The sequence below is a fragment of the Kogia breviceps genome, chromosome 2 (assembly GCF_026419965.1).
Source record: "Kogia breviceps isolate mKogBre1 chromosome 2, mKogBre1 haplotype 1, whole genome shotgun sequence".
Lineage (NCBI taxonomy): Eukaryota > Metazoa > Chordata > Mammalia > Artiodactyla > Physeteridae > Kogia > Kogia breviceps.
In genome coordinates, this window is record NC_081311.1 from 110,288,738 (window position 1) to 110,307,801 (window position 19,064).

Consider the following 19,064-nt stretch of genomic DNA (forward strand, 5'->3'; position numbering starts at 1 on the left):
CATCCAGTGATATTCAAGCATGAATGCATCTGAACACAAATGAGCCCAACACAAACAACATTTACAAATCAGCAAATATCTTATCTCAAAGTGTCAAATGCTTTCTAACCAGAAGACAAGAAGTACTTGCTCACCACTACTATTCTTTTCCTCATTTCTCCTTCTCAAATGATAAGGGATAGAAAAAATGGATATTACATTTTTAAAAGTTCCCCCAAGCAATTCAGATTATGTTTATATTGCCCTTCCCCCTTCATCCCCTTTACCTGAAGACACTGCTCGACCTCATGCCAAATTCAAAATTTGAGCAATGGTGTGCTTAAATGCTGATATTCTTGATTTTCCCTTCTTTCCTACTTTAAAATTAGGAGGGGAAAAAAAAACCCTAACAAATGAACAAATCCAAGGAAATGGTTTTTTATGCTAGGGACTCCATGACCATAAAACCAGTATTATTTCTTAATTATACCAGAGCTTCATACCAGAGAGTTTATAAAACTGAGAGGAAACAGTGCTTAAAGGAAACACCTGTGGCTTTCTGTAGCACTTCAAAACAAACCTCTTTTTAAGTGTGGTTTTAAGATATAAATTGATTTGTATGTTTCAAAGGGAAAAGAGACACTCCCTGACCCCTCAAGTATGTGACTGGACACCTTGGCACCATCTATAATGATTTGGCCCCAATCCTACCTGTAATAGGAAAAAGTAGAGGCATCAGAACCTGGGTTGGAAACTAGGGGACAATTAGTTCCATCCATTAGTGAAAATTTTATGAGTTCAGTAAAGGAGGAGTTTCTAGCTGAGTGCTTAGGAGGAAAAGGGGAATTTGGTGCAGTAAATTCATAATATACTACTTATGAGGAACTTTCTCAGGAATCTAAAGGTCATCTGCCTTCCAGTCCCAAAGAAATACAGCCCTGCAGAAATCTCCCTGGCCATTTACCACCTGCCTGGCTGAGCCTTCCCTTGGGGCCTGAAGGACTGACCTATCTGCTGACTCAGGCAGATAGACTATCCTGAGGTCTGTTCTAAATCCTCATAACCAGCCTCATCTGTCCTACACAGGCTACGAGGCTAACATAGTATCCATGGATGTGCCCAGGCTTCAGTCTTCAGATGGAGCCCCTATTCCGGGAGGTGGTATTTGGGTAAGTAATTAAAAAGTGAATAATGGGGTTCTTCAGATGACCGCGAGAGTCACCTCCATGAGAATTCAGAAACCTAAAGTCCAGTGTGATGAGACACAATCACAGACAGGGGAGGGATTCAGCTATTATGTGGTTCTGACAAAACTTTTCAACACCTTTCCTATCGACCTGGAAAGTGTTACCTAGGATGCCTAATGCTGATGTCAGCTAGTCCCTTGGGGATATGCAAGTGATTTCAGAATGTATCGAGGACCACCCAGTGGGCAGCTAAAACTATCTTGAATATCTTTATCTCTTTCTTATATTAATACTATACACCTATTTATTCATTTATTCCTTTGGCATTGCCTTTCCTTCCTCTCCACATTCACATTCGAACAGGTTTGAACCACAAATGAACAAAATGAAGACGTATTTTCCAGTTTAACAAAGTTCTCTCCCCACAGGATTTTATCTTCCATGGGATGTTTGTTGTTTTTTAATAATGATAAAAACCCTCTTGCCAATTGCAAAGTCATTTATAACCTAATCGCTTGTCTTAATTTACTTTATCCCTAATTTTTCAATTAAATTGTTTAATTTATTTTTATTAATCTGTAATTAATTGATAACCTCATCCTGTTCAAAACTGATTAAATCTGCTTTATAAGAACATGCATATTTTACTAAAATAATATAAATTAAGTGTGTAAGAAAGAACAAAGCAAAATAAGTATAAGACATAAAATGGTGCTGGAATGTAAAGCTGATGCCAAAACACACACGCACACACACAAACACACACACACACACACACACACACAGAGGAATACTAGTCAGTCATAAAAAAGATGAAATCTTGCCATTTGCAACATGAATGGACTTTGACAGTATTATGCTAAGTGAAATAAGACTTCAGACAGAGAAAGACAAATTCCATATGATTTCACTCATATGTGGAATATAAAAACAAACAAAAACAAAATAAATGAACAAACCAAACAAAAACAAACCCATAGATACAGAGAACAGACTGGTGGTTACCAGAGGAGAAGGGGCAGGGAGGGGGTGAAATGGGTAAAGGGGATCAACTGTATGGTGACAGCCAGAAACTAAATTTTTGGTGGTTGAGCATGCTGTAGTGCATACAGAAACAGAAATATAATGCTGTACACATGAAACTTATATAATGTTATAAACCAATGTTACCTCAATAAAAATATAAAAGTAAAAATATCAAGGGGGTTTTAGTTTAGGCAAAGTAATGATTAGATGAATTTATAAGTAGGACAACTGGCTTTGTTTAAGGTAGAATTCTTCCAAAAGCAAAAAATGCAGAGCAGATAAAAAGGAAGCAGAGATTCACTACAGCAACTAATAAATTCAAACCCATATTACATCGTTTCAAGCAACAACATAAAAGATCTTTAGCACGTGAGACTGGAAGGAAAATACCACGAGCTAACATGTATTGACATACTGAGCACTTTGTTCTAGTCATTTTCTAGGTGCTCACTTAATCTTCACAACAATCCTCTGGGATCAGCACTATTATTACCTCCATTTTATAGACAAGGAAACCGAGTCACAAAGACTCAGAAAAACTTGTTCAAAGTCATCAGCTAATAAGTTGTTAAACTGAGGCTTGAACTCAGGTATCTTGGCTCCAAAACCACTATGATATCATTAATATTACAAAAAATATTTTAAAATCACACTTAAGATGAAAATTAGAGGCATAATTAGGAAATTAGTTAGAAAACAATGATGTCTATTATATCATGAATCATTTGCAAATATGGAAATGAGGAAGGAAGGATGGAAAGGAAAAAGAAAAGAAGGTAAGAAAAATATTTGAAATAGAGGGAAAAATGCATAAGCTTATCTACACAGAAAAATCTTTGGTGTGCAGATAATCTCAGTAACTGAAAATCATTTTTAGTAGCTTTTGGAATGCACACACACATACACACACATCTTTATATCTTGTAGATATACTACATATACATATATGCATGTACTATATATGCAATACATTATGTATACACATATATGTATGTCATACATATAATACATTGTATTATATGTGTACATACATATATATTTATGCATGTATCAACACATAATAAATGTTTTGATAGTATTCTTTGAATGAATGAATGAATGAATGAAATATATACATATATGCTTTTGAAAGCTACACAAGCACTGTTCAAAAAAGCCTTCAATAGAAAGGCTGGGTTTGAGGGATGAAGGCTTTTACTTTCACTTTATATTGCTTGGTATTGTTTGCATTTTTTCCCAGTATTCATATATTGCTTCTTATTTTTCCATGTCAACCATAATTATCCAGAAAACAGTATTATAGGACATATTTGCTTTATATTCTTACATTAAAATATTAAGAAATATTAAGAAACACAATATTATCTACTGACTCCTTTTACTATAATGTTAGAAATCAAAGGAAAAACATACATGCCTTGGAGTTTACTTGAACCAACCCAGAGCAATACAATAGATGTTATCCAAAGAATGGGGTTTGGGGATTTGTTTTTTGTTATCCAAAGAATGGGGTTTGGGGATTTGTTTTTTGTCTGTTTGCTCTGTTTTTGTTTGTTTTCAGTCGAAAGGCATGAATGTCCAGTTCCCCAGGTAAAATAGATGAAAAACCAGAGGGGAGAGCATCACCACAGTCAGGTGATAAACATGACTGCCTATATTTCTTACTTTTAAACTTCAGTAGTTATCTTCTACTAAATCTCTCATTTTTCCTGTAGATCTCTGGCTTGACAATCATGTAGCCATAATTTAACTCAGTATTAAAACTAAAATCCTCTTAGAAATAATCTTCCTCCCTACTCTTCTTTTTGCCTTTCAGTAATTACTGTACTAGTGGGCAGCTGGTACAAAGGCTATGAAGTATTTTAATAGATTTTTTGGTTTCATGATTAACTGATACAAACCTGAAGTGTTACCACTCTTAAATGTAATCAAGTAAAGATTATAGTTTTGATTAGCCATTGAATAGGTCCAGAATCATAATCAGATACTTGCCTATTTTGTCAACCTCTGATTTAGAGTCTTTATTGCAACTGAATGGCCTTAATCTACTAACAAATAAGATATCTTATTTAAGCAGACAAGGAAGAAAATGGTTTTGCTATGAAAAATTTCCTTCCCTCTTACGCAGAGAGATGGGCTAAAATCTTCCTAATGGTCTATTAAAAGACTATAAGGATTTGATATGGAAGGTAGGATGACTTCCAGTATTCTGATGTAAGTTAGAATCTTTATTTTATCATCTCTTTTTCTCAATCAAAAATATTTATTGGACTTTTGCAACATAAAGCATCAGAGAAAGAAGAATCACAATCTCTTTCTAGAAATGTTCACTTTATTAGACAAATAAGATAAAACTAGGTAAGAAATAGTAGAAAATTAAACTTTCTATTGAAGTATAAAATTGTGCAATATAGACAATAGATCTTAATTTTCTTTCTTTCTATTTTTGTCACTCAAGTTTTTTTTTTTAATAGTTCCTCTACCTTCTAATATGGGATATCTTTAGGCTCATTTTTCCACTTGCTTCTCTACACATTTCTTCTCTCGTCCTTTCTCATGGCTATGAAACCATATACAAATTCTGGTGCTTCCTGAATGTATATGTCCAGTACAGATCTCAGACACGACAGCCCGCTGCCTATTCTATACATCTGCTTAAATATCTCAAATGTTCCTAAAATTCAACAGCACCAAAATCGAACTCTTGATCATCCTTCTCCCACACCAAATCTGTTCCATCGCTAGTCTTTCAAACCTCAATTGGTAAAGCCAGAAATCTGAGAATCATCGTTAATATCTTATCACTTGTCCTTAACTCCTATATCTAGTCCGTTATAAAATCCAATCAATTCAACTTCCAAAATATTACTTGAATCCACCTACTTCTCTCTTTTCACTCTAATTGCTTACCTGGTCTCCCTGCTTTTGCCCTTTTTTGGCCTCCTCCCTCCATCCATCCTCCACAGAGCAGCCAAAATGATCAATTTAAAGTGAAAATCACATGATATTCTTTTTCTTAAAAGCCTTCAAACACTTGATATTGTATTTAAGACAAAGTATGAGTACAATTTGAATCATATCCCTTTCCACCTTTGCATCTCAAATAAAGTCATTGTTTTTTCACAAATCATTAAAATTTGTTAATATATGTTATATGAGTGGCTTCCATTTCTGTTTTGGTTTTATTGGTTTGCTGTTTATCACCCCTACGAGACTTTAAGCTGCATATATCAGGGACCATGTCTCCTTATGCACATGATCTCATTTAACACTCAGAATATCCCTATTTTATTTATTATTCCCTATTTTACAGATGAGAAAATATGACTTAAGAGAAGATGATTCTTTCCTGAGGACACATACCTGATATGACGAAAAACTAGATCTAAACCAAGGTCTCTTGGAAGCAGAGAGCTATATAGTTATTTACGATACTGCATTATTTCCTCCACAAACATTCCCCACTGGAGATGTCCAAAATCACAGCCATACAAGGGAACTTCCTCTTGAAAATTATTAATGAGCTAAAATCAACATGAAAGGAAGTCTCAAAAATGTCAAATAAGTTTTTAATTGCATGATTTTGAGGAAGGTAGGGTAAGAAACTGGTTGCCTGATTTTTCAATGGGTGCACAGGATATTTTTATGTATAGAAACCTCAAGTGGTAAGAGCCTTCACGAAAAACCGAAATCCCAGTTCCTCTGTTTCAGTTTCCTAATACGTAAATGGTTTTAGGATTTAAGAATTAAATGAGGTAAAGTATATGAAACATTTAGCATAGTCTTGTAGTCAAATATTACTTATTATTATACTAATTAGTCTTTTTATTTTCCCATCACAGCTGCACAACCATGTAGTGAGAGAAGAGGCACTAGAGAGTATGTTCTCTGTTTTCAGTCTGAGGGTGCTTAGTCCAGTAGAAGTGAATATGGAGTGACTGCAGTCCTGCAAAATGGAATCAATCCCCTAAGGCTTAGGATCCGCAATGCACTCCAGTTCCCTGTACTTGATGACGAGTCCTCTAAAACTGATGGAGAAGTTTACAGATGAGTTCAGTTCATGGTTCTTTCAACCCCTGACTTTATCATTCAGTTGTAATGATCAAGATCCTTTCCCCTTTATTTTGTACACTTGCATCTCTCCTTTAGTATCCTTTAAGGACTGGCTCTTGTCTTGCTCTTACCAGCTCACCTCAGAGACTATAGTTTTGATACCTGCATCCTTAGTTCCCCTTCTTGAAGCCAGCTCTCCCCTTCTCTACCTGCCTGGACCAAGACATACCATGTAAGGCAATACTGGATTCCCTGTTGCTGTGCTCTGCAGACCTGATGAGGAACCTCTCATGAGTGGTAGTGATCTTGCCAATGACAAGTTGTCAGTAATCAAGTTTTGGGGCACCCTGTTTTGCTGCTAATACTCTACTCCTCCCTCCTCTCTATCCACAAAATAGGCCGGTAGGTTCTGATGTCCACCGTTCTAACAAGTGTGGATGTAGTAATGAAATCATATGCAATCCCTTTATTCCAGAATGTAATGTAATTAATTTCTTTGCTAACTAACCCCGATTGAAAGGTTAAAACTCTAAAGACCCAAGACAAACACAATGTACATTTACAGAAGAAAATAATTGGGGGTGGGGAGAATTTCTAACATCCCTTCAGAATACAGGTAAATATATTCAAAAGCAGTTGATTAACAGCATAGTTTTTTAAAACCACAGGGAAACTGTCATTTCCTTAGAACTCATATTAAAATTTAACTAATTATAAATTATAAGCATTCCACAAAACATACTTGTGGAAACAGTTTCAAAATGTTCATACATATTACTGACCTTGGGGAAAACCAAGGAAGGAAATCACCGAGGAATCCTCCCAATTTTCCTGTCAGTCTTATTCTCTCATTTCTGGTGACCGTGGTCAGGTTCATGAATGCTATCCCTTTTTTTGTGATGCATAATCACCACCCAACAGGGATACTTCTCTAGTCCGTTGTCTGTATCCATCACATCTCATCATCCCTGTCACAGACCTTTCCTTCCCTGGCCACACCACTTCCTGCTGCCTGCTCTTTCCCAGTCCCTTGCTCTAACTCCTGTGGAATTCTCTTTCTACCTCTATTGTCATAGGGCACAGACTGAACCCAGGGCTTAGACTCTGCTCACCCATGAAGTTCTATCATGCCTTTCCCAATAGACTCACGTGCATTCATTTTATAGTTGGATGCTGCCAGGCTAGCAACTTGCCTTCTTCTTTGTAACTATTTGTGAAAACAAATGAATAAAGGACAAGTAAGGTTTATGAGAAAAAGGGGGCTGAATCCATGAGTCCATGACTCCTCTCCATTGACATTCAAAGATATTAAAATCAGTCATTGAGCTGATAAGGGTCTGGCCCAAGGCAAATTGTAACTAAGAGTAATAGGATGCCTGGGAGGGAGCTTACCACAGAACAGCAGTCCCCAACCTTTTTGGCACCAGAAACTGGTTTCGTGGAAGACAATTTTTCCATGGATGGAGGCAGGAGTGGGGAGTGGAGATATGGTTTAGGGATGATTCAAGCACATCACATTTATCGTGCACTTTATTTCTACTATTATTACATTGTAATATATAATGAAATAATTATACAACGCACCATAATGCATAATCAGTGGGAGCCCTGAGCTTGTTTTCACTTGCTACTCGCTGATAGCGTTTTGTTTTGTTTTGTTTTTGCGGTACGCAGGCCTCTCACTGTTGTGGCCTCTCCCGTTGCGGAGCACAGGCTCCGGACGCGCAAGCTCAGCGGCCATGGCTCACGGGCCCAGCCGCTCCGCGGCATGTGGGATCTTCCCAGACCGGGGCACGAACCCGTGTCCCCTGCATCGGCAGGCAGGCTCTCAACCACTGCGCCACCAGGGAAGCCCGCTGATAGGGTTTTGATATGAGTCTGCAAGCGATTGATTTATTATGGTCTCTGGTCAGGCAAACCTCTCTGCTAATGATAATCTGTATTTAAAGCCGCTCCCCAGAGCTAGCATCACCGCCTCAGCTCCACCTCTGATCAACAGGCATTAGATTCTCATAAGGAGCATGCAACCTACATCTCCCACATGCAAGGTTCACAGTAGGGTTCGCGCTCCTATGAGAATCTAATTCCTCCGCTGATCTGACAGGAGGCAGAGCTCAGGAGATAATGCAAGCCATGGGGAGTGGCTGTAAATACAGATGAAGCTTTGCTCGTTCACCTGCCACTCACCTCCTGCTGTGCAGCCCAGGGGGGTTGGGGACCCCTGCCATAGAAGATAGAAGGAGTTTGGAAGCATGAATATGTCTGTCTATCAAAGCTATGGGTGAGGTGAGAGTACTAATTCCGCCCACATACACCACTGAAAATTCAATTACTACTAGCACAATTAATTTTGGTAATATGAGTGTATTTCATGGGCCACGGCAGAGTGAGAGTCTCTGAATTGAAAGAGATTTTACCACTTATGAAGATATTGTCGTTGCAATAAATCAACTGGCATCCATGAAAGGAAGGAATACAGAGCCATCGAGGTAGATTTCTGGATCCCCTGATGGTGGTAATGGAGGACCAGAAAGGGTGGTCATCATGGTGTTCATCCTCAAGAACATCAGTTTCTGCTCCCCTAGTAGGAAAAGCATGAGAGATGGTAAGAAATGGTTCATGAATATTTTTATACTACCCAAGGACCCTCAGAAATATTTAGGGAGAGAAACTCCTGGAAATATTAGGAAGCTTTACAGTAAAGTGGATAGGGAACTCAAATTCTTACAATTTGGGATAATACTGTAACTGTGCTTTTTTGTCTTTTATTTACAAAATGCTATAATTTCCTTATACCCTTACTCTTTTCTATGAATGTCTGAACTTCAGTGAAATCCTCATCTCCCCAATATCATTGTTTGGGTGTAGAAGAGACCACTGCTTTTCTTTAGTAGTAATTTAAGTTTTTACTGGATACATGGTTTCTCTGAATAAATATTACATTTCTCAATCTTCCTTACAGGAATGTAAGGCCATGTGACTAACATCTGATCAATAAGATATGATTACATATAATTTTGGTATAGGAATCTACCATAACTTTGCAGGAACCTACCTTAAGAGTCAGCTGACATACCCTTTGTTTCTTTTTCCTTCCTTCCCCCATCCTCCTGCCAGGAACATCATACCACTACCTTGGACGATAAGGATGAGGGCAACACCCTAAAGACAGTAGGGCAGTGAGGCAAGGATGTTGGGTTCTTGATGATTCATGGATCAGAGCCACCATACCAACCCTGGAAAATACAAGATGGCATTTTTACTCTCATGTCCAGTACTTAGACGGAGAGGGTTAGAAAAGCTGGGGGACTTACGGTCATCTCTCTCTTTGCAGCCTTTCTATGGAAGCTAGCTTAGCCAAACTGTCTCCTGGTTTCCCTTCTATCCTTGCTGATTGTTCTTTCTCAGTCATCTTAAATGGATTCCTTTCCTCAGCCCTGTGACCACTCCCCAAAGTCCTGTCCTCTGCTCACTGTCTTCTTCCTGTATACTTTCTCCCCACGTAACCTCCTGAAGCTGCTGAGTGACCAAGTGCTGCCTCCAAAGATACAAAAAACTTTTGCAACATGCCTCCAGGAATGTCGTTCTCCACACATTGAAATCCCCCAGCTTTTACTTGGGCTTTCCTGCCTCTTGAATAACCTCCTTTCGATCATATGTGACAGTGTGTGCCTAGTGTCAACACAGTCAGCCCACAATAAATACTAGTTTCAAAACAGAAAAAAAGTTCATATGTCATTTTTTTCTGAGATCATGTGAAATATCCCCAGGAAGAATTAACCATTGTCTCTTCCCTGCTTCCACAGCAGTTAATCTTATACTTGTATTTATTGTAACACACACCACATTGTACTGTATTAGAGTTAGTGGCTTGACTGTTCAGCCCATGCCCCTCTGTCAAAGGTTGCAAAGGGTCATCTCAGGGGTCAAAAATCATGCCACTGACTTGTTTGTTTGGCCAGCACAATACTGTTAAACAAATGAATTTGAAGGATTTGGCAGGCATCTTTCACTTTCTCAAGCCCCAACTCTCTCTAGGGTCTTATTCCTGCTTTACACATATCACAGATCAATTCCTGCCCCATCCTTCCCTGGAAGATGAGAGACCAAGTCTTAGTAATCTCATTTCCTAGCACATCACACCACACTGGGTTCACCATAGGCATTCGGTATGTACTAAAGGGAAGTGAGGGACAACCTTCCTTGCTGTTTAGGCCCTACCTAGAGCCTAGGCTCAGAAAAAGACTTAGAGAGTGTTCTTGAAATGCTTGCACGTTCACAGGAGATTTCAACACTGTAAACCCTTCAACGCTTCCTCCAAAGAAACTCTTTAAGGGTAGAGCTCTTTTAAGGTACACAATACTAGATACTGAAATAGTTCAAGTGCTTTCCTGAGTTCTACATTGCATCTTGGGAATATGCAGAAGGTCAGGAAACAGGGAACAGGATGTGATTCTGTCCAGTTTGACAAAGGAGTAACGATCCCTATCGCCTCCCCAGAAAGCTAGGGCCACCCCCAGTCAAATCATCACCTATATCCTCCTCTTCTTTAAACCGGTCACAGTGGCCCTGAGAGGTCTCTCAAAACACAGAATTGCATTTGCTCGCTTTTTTAACATTAACATAGAAAATGAGCTTCCTTCCAGCTTACATTTGAAAGTGGAGAGTTTTACCTAACCCAAATAAACTCGGTGCATCTCATTATAGACAAAAAAAGAGAGAGAGAGAAAGAAAAACACACCACCTAGGAATATGAATACATTTTTATCATTGCTTCAAGATTCAGGGCGTGAATTTTTTAATACTTAATATCCTAAGTTGTTTTCTTCATTTCCACAGAAATAACTCTGCAAGTTCAGATTTTATTTTTTTTAACTTCTCTTTTTCCCAAATCAGTGGAAAAAATTACCATATCTTTCAGCTATATAAAATAGTTTTACAGTTTAGCACTTGAGAAACAACCCCCATCAATCACTAGCAGTAACTGAGGCACTTTTTGTACCAAACAACTTAAGCTGAAATTGAAACATCACTGATTGGCAAAACAATTTTGCCTTTCTAGTTTCTGGCCCGTCCTCTCATCAGTAGGTGTTAAGTCTAAGGGAAAGTCCATCTTATGGCCCTATTTAAAATATTTCTAGTATCTTGGGGGTGGGTGGAGGAAAATCCTATCTCATTATTAAAAGGTATGATGCAACTACATATGTTTGCCTGCAAATACTTACTGCCTGAAGAAAATTTCTTAAGGACATTATTATCTTTCTAACACCTTATAAGAAGAAACATTTAGTGATCTGATTAAATACAGGTTGAATTTGCCAAGTAATAAAACCACATTTTGGAAGGAAATAAAATTGTTTATTCTTTGCAAATTGCAGTATATTACTATCTAAACCAGTTATCACCTATGCTCTCCCCATTCCCCCAAAAGAGAAAAGTCTTGCTTTTCTCTTGCATATTATTTTCTGCCAAAATGTTTCATTTCTGTCCAGTAGTTAGGGGAAAAGTTATCTTTGTGGGAAAACATGCTGGGACAGCATTCTAGAACTTTATTATGAACAGATAACCAGTCTACAGTGTAATAAAAATTAACTCTACATAAAGAAATTTCATTTTCAATCTAAGTTATAGAGTGTATATTACGTATTTATTAACACACATTTTAGATATCCCCATATGATGGAAGGAATCATATTTAAGGCACTTTCTAAAGCCATTGAACAATTTCCTTCTACTTCTCCTGATGGGAGAGCAACCAATTTCATAGCCAACAACACTGGAGAAATACCAGGACAGAGAAAGAAGAGGGTTAAGTAGCAGATCCTCAATCTGTTTATTCATTCATTCAACACATATCTGTTACTCATCTCCTCTGTGCCAGGCAGTGTGCTAGCCACTGACACATTGTGATGTAGAAAACTTACAGTCTAAGCAATAGTTTGTGATTCTAGGAAGCTAAGTGGTAACTCAAGAAGACCATTCCCCCCAACTCCACCTAGACCTGAAAAGATTCTCCGACATGTGAAATAAGTTCCACTTCCTCTCTCTCTCTCTGTGATTTATTCAATATAATATACCTACCAGTTCTTTTCCAACAAAAAAGTGAATCAGGGATATAGACTACCATGATCCAAGTGTGGAGCTTCTTGTAAGCAGTATTTTTTCATTAGATTTTGTAATAAATTATAGAGGTGGTGTTAAAAATTGAATAGTTTATAAATGTGAGCCACCATTAGCATATATTAAATATTATTATTTATTAGAACAGTAATAGCTTATTAGTTTTTAAAAATTAATCATCAAATCGCTTTACACAATTAAGTCTAATTAACTCAGAGGGATTTCAGAGGGAGGATGTCCTAAAATCTCTTTATTTATTTATTTTTATTAAGGAAAAAGCATAATTCAAAGTTGTTACATGACCCTTAGGCACAGCTCAATTATTGAGCAAGAAGGGAGTTTTGCATAACAGCATTTTCATCATTTGGGCACTAGGATCATTTGGGGCTCAGAAAATAAAGTACTTCTCAGGGTAATCAAATTGTAAGGTGAGAAATCTAAAGGTTCCTAGAATGGTTGTCTGTTAGTTTGGGAGAAGCTCCACATGTAACTCTAACAGTCCTTCCCTCTTCCACACTGATGAGTTGAGACCTGCTACACTGGGTCCTAAGCTTCTTAAGGACAGGGTGATGTCTAATTCATCTCTGCATGCTACCTTCCATAACAGTACTGGACACAGAGTACTATGTACTCAATGTTTGTGTCCCCCCCAGAATTCGCATGTGGAAGCCTTATTCCCCAGAGTTGCTGTATTTGGAGTAAAGAAGTAACTAAGGTTAAATGAGATAAGGGTGGGGACCTGACCCAACAGGGTTAGTGTCCTTATAAGAAGAGACACCTTGTTCTCTCTCTGTGCGTGCACCAAGGAAAGGCCACAGGAGGACACAGTGAGAAGGCAGATGTATGCAAGCCAGGAAGAAAGCTCTCACCAGAAACTGAACTGGTCAGCACCTTGATCTTGGACTTCCCAGCTTCCAGACTATGAGAAAGGAAATTTCTGTTATTTAAGTCACCCAGTCTATGGTATGTTGTTATAGCAGTCTGAGTGAACTCATACACAAAACAACCACTCTGATTAGTTGTCAGATGAACAAATAATTTCTTCAAAAAATTCCAGGCTGGGCTTCCCTGGTGGCACAGTGGTTGAGAATCTGCCTGCTGATGCAAGGGACACGGGTTCATGCCCCAGTCCGGGAAGATCCCACATGCAGCGGAGCGGCTGGGCCCGTGAGCCATGGCCACTGAGCCTGCGCATCCGGAGCCTGTGCTCCGCAACAGGAGGAGCCACAACAGTGAGAGGCCTGCATACCACAAAAAAAAAAAAAAAAAAAAAAATTCCAGGCTTTCTGATTCAAACATTTTTTGAACACTTGCTGTGGCAGGAACTGTGGCAGTCAAAGTGTTATGAGATTAAAAGAGAACTGCAATTATCTGTTTTTGCATCTATGGAATGGGAACAATGGTAATACTTTCTTAGAGGTATGAGGATTAAATGAGATAGAGACCTTAGCTCAGTGCTAAGGAACTATTCCATCATTTGTTATGTCTCAGGGTGTGGTACCACAGATGAAACTGTAGATTTTTCTTCTCTTTCTGTTGACAAAGGGGCCAGGAATGTTGCTCATCCCACCTGCCATTTTCATGGGTGTAGTCCTTATATTACGTTGGATACAGGGTTGAAACTTGGGTGAGGCAATAAGAGACATATACCCAAAATTTAAGGAGGCATCCACTCTCAGGGTCGTGTAAGTATAACCCTGTACTTGAAAGACACAGAGAATGAGCACCTCCTTAAATTTTGCACTCTAGTTTCCTTCTTACCTCCCAGCTCTGTTAGGGAATCTTCTTTATGAGGATGAGTCACCTTAGAACTACTAGGAGTAACCTTCTTTAGGAGTGTGGGAAATTATCCCCATATTGTGAGGAAAGAGGCATAATAAGACTGTTTGGATTTTGAACATTTAAGAGAAAACTGTTTTTCTGAGTTGAATACTATCCGCCCAGATTCATGTCCACTAAGAGCCTGTAAATGTGACCTTATTTGGAAATAAGGTCTTTGCAGATGTAATCAAGTTGAGGTCATAATGGATTAAGATATGCCCTAAATTCCATATGACTAGTGTCTTTATAAGAAGAGGGAAATTTGGACACAAAGACACAGACACACAGGGCAGAAAGCAATGTGAAGATGGAGGCAGAGACTAGAGTAAAGCATCTGTAAGCCAAGAAAGGCCAAGGATAGCCAGCAACAACCAGAACCTACCAGAGGCAAGGAAGCATTCTTCTCTAGAGCCTTAACCAGGAGCATAGCGCTGCCAACACCTTGGCTTCAGACTTCCATCTTTCACAACTGTGAGAGAATACATTTCTCTTCTTTAAGCTACTCATTTTGCACTCATTTGTTATAGCAGCACTGGGAAACTAATATACTGCTCAAGTGTTAGGTGTGAATCACTGGGAAAGAAGAAAAAAGGGTAGCCTGGATCTGTGGGGTGTAGGACGAGAATCAGTCAGGACCCAGTGTTTGTGGGGCCTCCTGTTTCCCTGGGAGGGAACTATCCAGGTGAACTGAAAGGCTGAGCACAAAGATCTGAAACCCTGGGAGCCAAGAATGGGACAGCTGTGACTGAACTTAGCACGGGTGCTGGTGGTGGCATCTTCTTCAAAGACACATGGAAGTCCCCGGAGGAATCTTGCCGTCATTGTCAGGAGAGTAGAAGAGCATCTTCTGACATATCTGGAGGGCCAGTGCTCATGAGGGACAAGTACAAGCAAGGGCCAGTGGAAATAGCAGTTCTCTTTCCGTGTAAGTATGGAAGCTCAACTGGCCATCTTCTCTTCTTTGGGTTACCTATATATACCGTCAGAAGTCCTGGGCAGTTTGAATATGGGTAGGCTTAAGACAAAGTGAAGCATGAGAAGGAGGAACTCTTGCAAAGAGGTGACACCCACACTGAAGGACAAATAGGAGTCAGTCAAGAGGTGAATGAATGGGGGAGATTTTTAGTAGAGAGGCTAGCAAAAATGAGGGTCTTGACTTGATAGAAAGATGGCACACTGAACATCTGAAAGAACTGAGAAAGATTAAACGTAGGAGTTCCAAGGCATGAGATGAAGACGTACATGTCTCTATGTGGTAAGCCAAGGAAGCGGTGCAGTTGGTGGGGATGGAGGAAAAATATTAGCTCCTAAAACCAGGGCCACAATGGAGGTAACTGAAACTCCAAACACATTTCCAAATGTAAATGATTGCTGGTTTCATCAGTACAATTATATCACGCTGCAATCGCATTGTAATCTCCACAGATGTTGGAGGGCTAGCCTAGGAATTATGTCAGTATTCTTAATATTGCTTTGTATAGATTATTATCCTCCTGAATTCCAAACAACCAACTTACAAAGAAGCCCAATTCAGTTCTAAAAGGCAAACTAGCTATACTAGTGACTTGCCACACCCTGAAATGGCCCTAAAACTTGGGAGCAGATACAATTCAGCATAAATTGTCCTCTGCTACCAATATATTCTGAATTGCTGATAAGCAAAATGAACACTTTTATGTTTGCAGGCTCCTTTTTTAAAATTGAGATAGCCAAAAATGCCATAATAGATCTGGATAAAATTGAGCCGGAGAACAGAACCAAAGCACAGTTAGAAACACCCCTCTCCCCTCATACCTCCCACTGAGCTGTTAGTAGAGTCAGGAGGGAACTACACACAGAACCTGTTCTACTCCTCTGATTGAAACCTGGCCATCCTTGAGCAAACTCCAGAGACAGCTGTATTTTCATAGGAAAACCCACCTTTTGGTTTTAGCACAAGGGAAACTGCAAGTCTGTACTCCTAGACTAACATAAAATGCAATGGAGATTAAATATGGGTGACAGCAGCTTCCTTGAATTCTCTTTCGGTCTATGAATTAAATCCTCTTAGAGATGAGACTCTCATCACCACAGAGCTCGGGGAAAGGACATGACTGATTGAGTTCATATTATAATGCCTTGTAACTCTCCTGCCTTGGGGAAGGAAACATAAAATAAAGATGCCTGTACCATAAAATACTCAAATATGTTCTTCAGAATTCAAGGACTTAAATTATTCATTGACTGGAGCATTTCTTTTCTTGTTTTTTTTTTTTTGGAATGAGAATAAAAGAGGAAAAAAAATACCCTAATCTTTCTGTCACAAAATAAAATATCAGTCCTAATGTTCAGATTCACCCTTGGAACACAGCATAATCCCATATTATAACCAATTTTGTAAAAAGTGAAAGTGTATGCAAAAGAAGATAAACAAAAGGAAAAGAAAGCAACCAAGTACAAGAAAATAGCTCACAGCAAATGACATTTGGAATGAAAGACAGAAAACCCACACTATTTTGTTCTCTACTTAAATAGACGGAGAGCAGAAATGCACTGGAGACATTTGATAATCAATAAAACATTACCCCGAGGGCGCTATATACAACTATAATCTTTAAAACAAAACTCAAGGAAATGGAACATTTAAATTAGAAGGACTTTTAAAAAACAACATGGCAAAAAAAGAAAAAGAGGCTTATTGTCCTTTTCTATCAGAGAATTCTTAACTTAAGGGTTATTTTTCACAGCCAGTTTTTAACCAAGGAACATGAGGAGAGAAAAAAAATATCTTAAGCCTTTCCTGTCACTGTAGCCTTCATAATCACCACAATTCAACATGACACCATGACTTGTAAGAAATTCTCCCCGGCATCCATTTAAGTGGACACTAATTGGAAAGTTCAGTGAACAGAAAAAGGCTGTGAACAATATATATTTCAACATGCTGTACCCAATCCTGACCTCAAATGACAAGGAGGAAAAAAAATGCCTCAACACAGCCTCTGTACCTCAGCTCTGTACTGTGAAACCACGATGTGAATTAGCTCTGGGAAAAACCCCGGGCTTGTGATAAGACTGAAATCAAATCTGGAAACTCCAGGAGAATCAATCTGCTCCAGACACATAGTTCTATAAGGGAGCATCTGGGTGCCCAGAACTGAAGGCAGGGACTCCACAAGCAAGGAGGTAATGGTAAGGTGTCATTGAAAACAAGGGCTCTTGTCAGATGAACAAGGATTTCAACCTTGGATCCACTGTATCCTAGATGTATAACACCTTGGTCAGAGAGCTCCACCTCTTAGATATGTCATCTGTAAAATGGGGATAGTAATAATGCTATCATGAGCCATTGTGAGGAATAACTCAGATGATATAAATATAGCACAATACCTGTCACATTGTAATTGTTGCCCTATTAATAGTTAGCATGTATTGAGGGCTTACAACCTACTATTAAAAAACTTTTGTCTCTCCTACCAAATGTAAAACCGATAGCTAGTGGGAAGCAGCCGCATAGCACAGGGAGATCAGCTCGGTGTTTTGTGACCACCTAGAGGGGTGGGATAGGGAGGGTGGGAGGGAGGGAGATGCAAGAGGGAAGAGACATGGGAACATATGTAAATGTATAACTGATTCACTTTGTTATAAAGCAGAAACTAACACACCATTGTAAAGCAATTATACTCCAATAAAGATGTTTAAAAAAACAAACAAACACTTTTGTCTCTCAAAATAACCCTGTGAGCTAGATATTATGATTCTCATTTTACAGAGAAAAAGACTGAGGCAAGGAAAGGATAAGTAACTTGCCTAAGGTCACACAGGTGTTTAGTGGTAAACTGGCACTTAACCCTGGCATTCTGGTTCCAGTCTACACATACTGTTTCTAATTTAGTTTTATTGAATGAATGAATGAATGAATGGCAGGTATTTTTTTATTCTTGAAGATTTGATAATGACAGTGATAGGCAGAAACACTGTAATCATAAAAATAAGATCCTATAAAATCAATAGCTATCTTTAAACCTCCAGAGAACCAAGCCCTACAAACAAGAAATGGAGAGAGAAAGGGTTTAAGAAGCTTACAGAAGATCTGCTTCCAGAAGATCCCAGGCAACCTGGGGTTCAGGGGAGCTGCCCCCATCCTGACTTTTGGTAGTCTCAACACTCTGCTAATCCTTCTCCTTCCTGGCTGATATAGGGGAATTCACCTTTATTTTACACTCTGGATCCCAAGATTCCCAACTGACTGGTTTTCTGTGTCTAGATCTACACTTAGCACTAAACTTATCCTTGGGAGTTGCAGTCCCATGATCCTAGAGATGCTGAAGGTTATGCCTCAGAAAGGTTAAGCCTGGTGATTGGGGACCAAGGGTAAGGAAACTTAATACATCGCATTTGCATAATCTTTTTTTTTTTTAACTTACAGTTCTTCATCCATGCAAAAAGCCTTCACAAATGAGAGGACTCAGGTCCCAAGATATATAACTTGTACAAGGTCACAGAGTAGAAATAAGAACAGGGATCCCAGGTCTTTCTTGCCCAGCTCAGCATCTTCTTTGTCCTGGTCCCTTATAGCTACATGAGGTGCAAATCCATCCCCAAGTTGGAATTATGCCTTAGAGTTGGTTCTGAGAATTCCAAGAATTTTAGAAGGCTGTTGACAAGATACTATTTGGTGGTCTGTCCCATTAGTACCCTGGCTGCTAGATCTTCTGACCCAGCAAAGAGAACTCTAGGAGACTATGAAATCTATTGTTTGATTGCCCTTCACCTTTTGTGAGCCCTGCCTTCTGTTAACAAATTCTATCTCAGCGTCATTGGATTTAGCCTATGATCCAGACTTGATCATTACAAAATCCATTTCCCTCAACACACTGATTAACTCAGAGATGGTCA

The 19,064-nt window shown here is 38.9% G+C and overlaps 1 long non-coding RNA gene across 3 annotated transcripts in view; it reads right to left on the reverse strand.

Moving 5' to 3' along the window:
* LOC136793593 (uncharacterized) overlaps positions 1 to 19,064 on the reverse strand; it is a 179,705-nt gene that overhangs the window by 18,321 nt on the left and 142,320 nt on the right. For 2 of the 3 annotated variants that reach the window (XR_010839104.1, XR_010839105.1), the window contains exons 3-4: positions 9,301 to 9,481; positions 8,387 to 8,826 (exon numbers count right to left, since the gene is read on the reverse strand). This is a non-coding gene — a long non-coding RNA (uncharacterized lncRNA). Of the gene's footprint in view, positions 1 to 8,386; positions 8,827 to 9,300; positions 9,482 to 19,064 lie in introns of those variants that run through there. The other variant, XR_010839106.1, reaches the window with a different exon arrangement.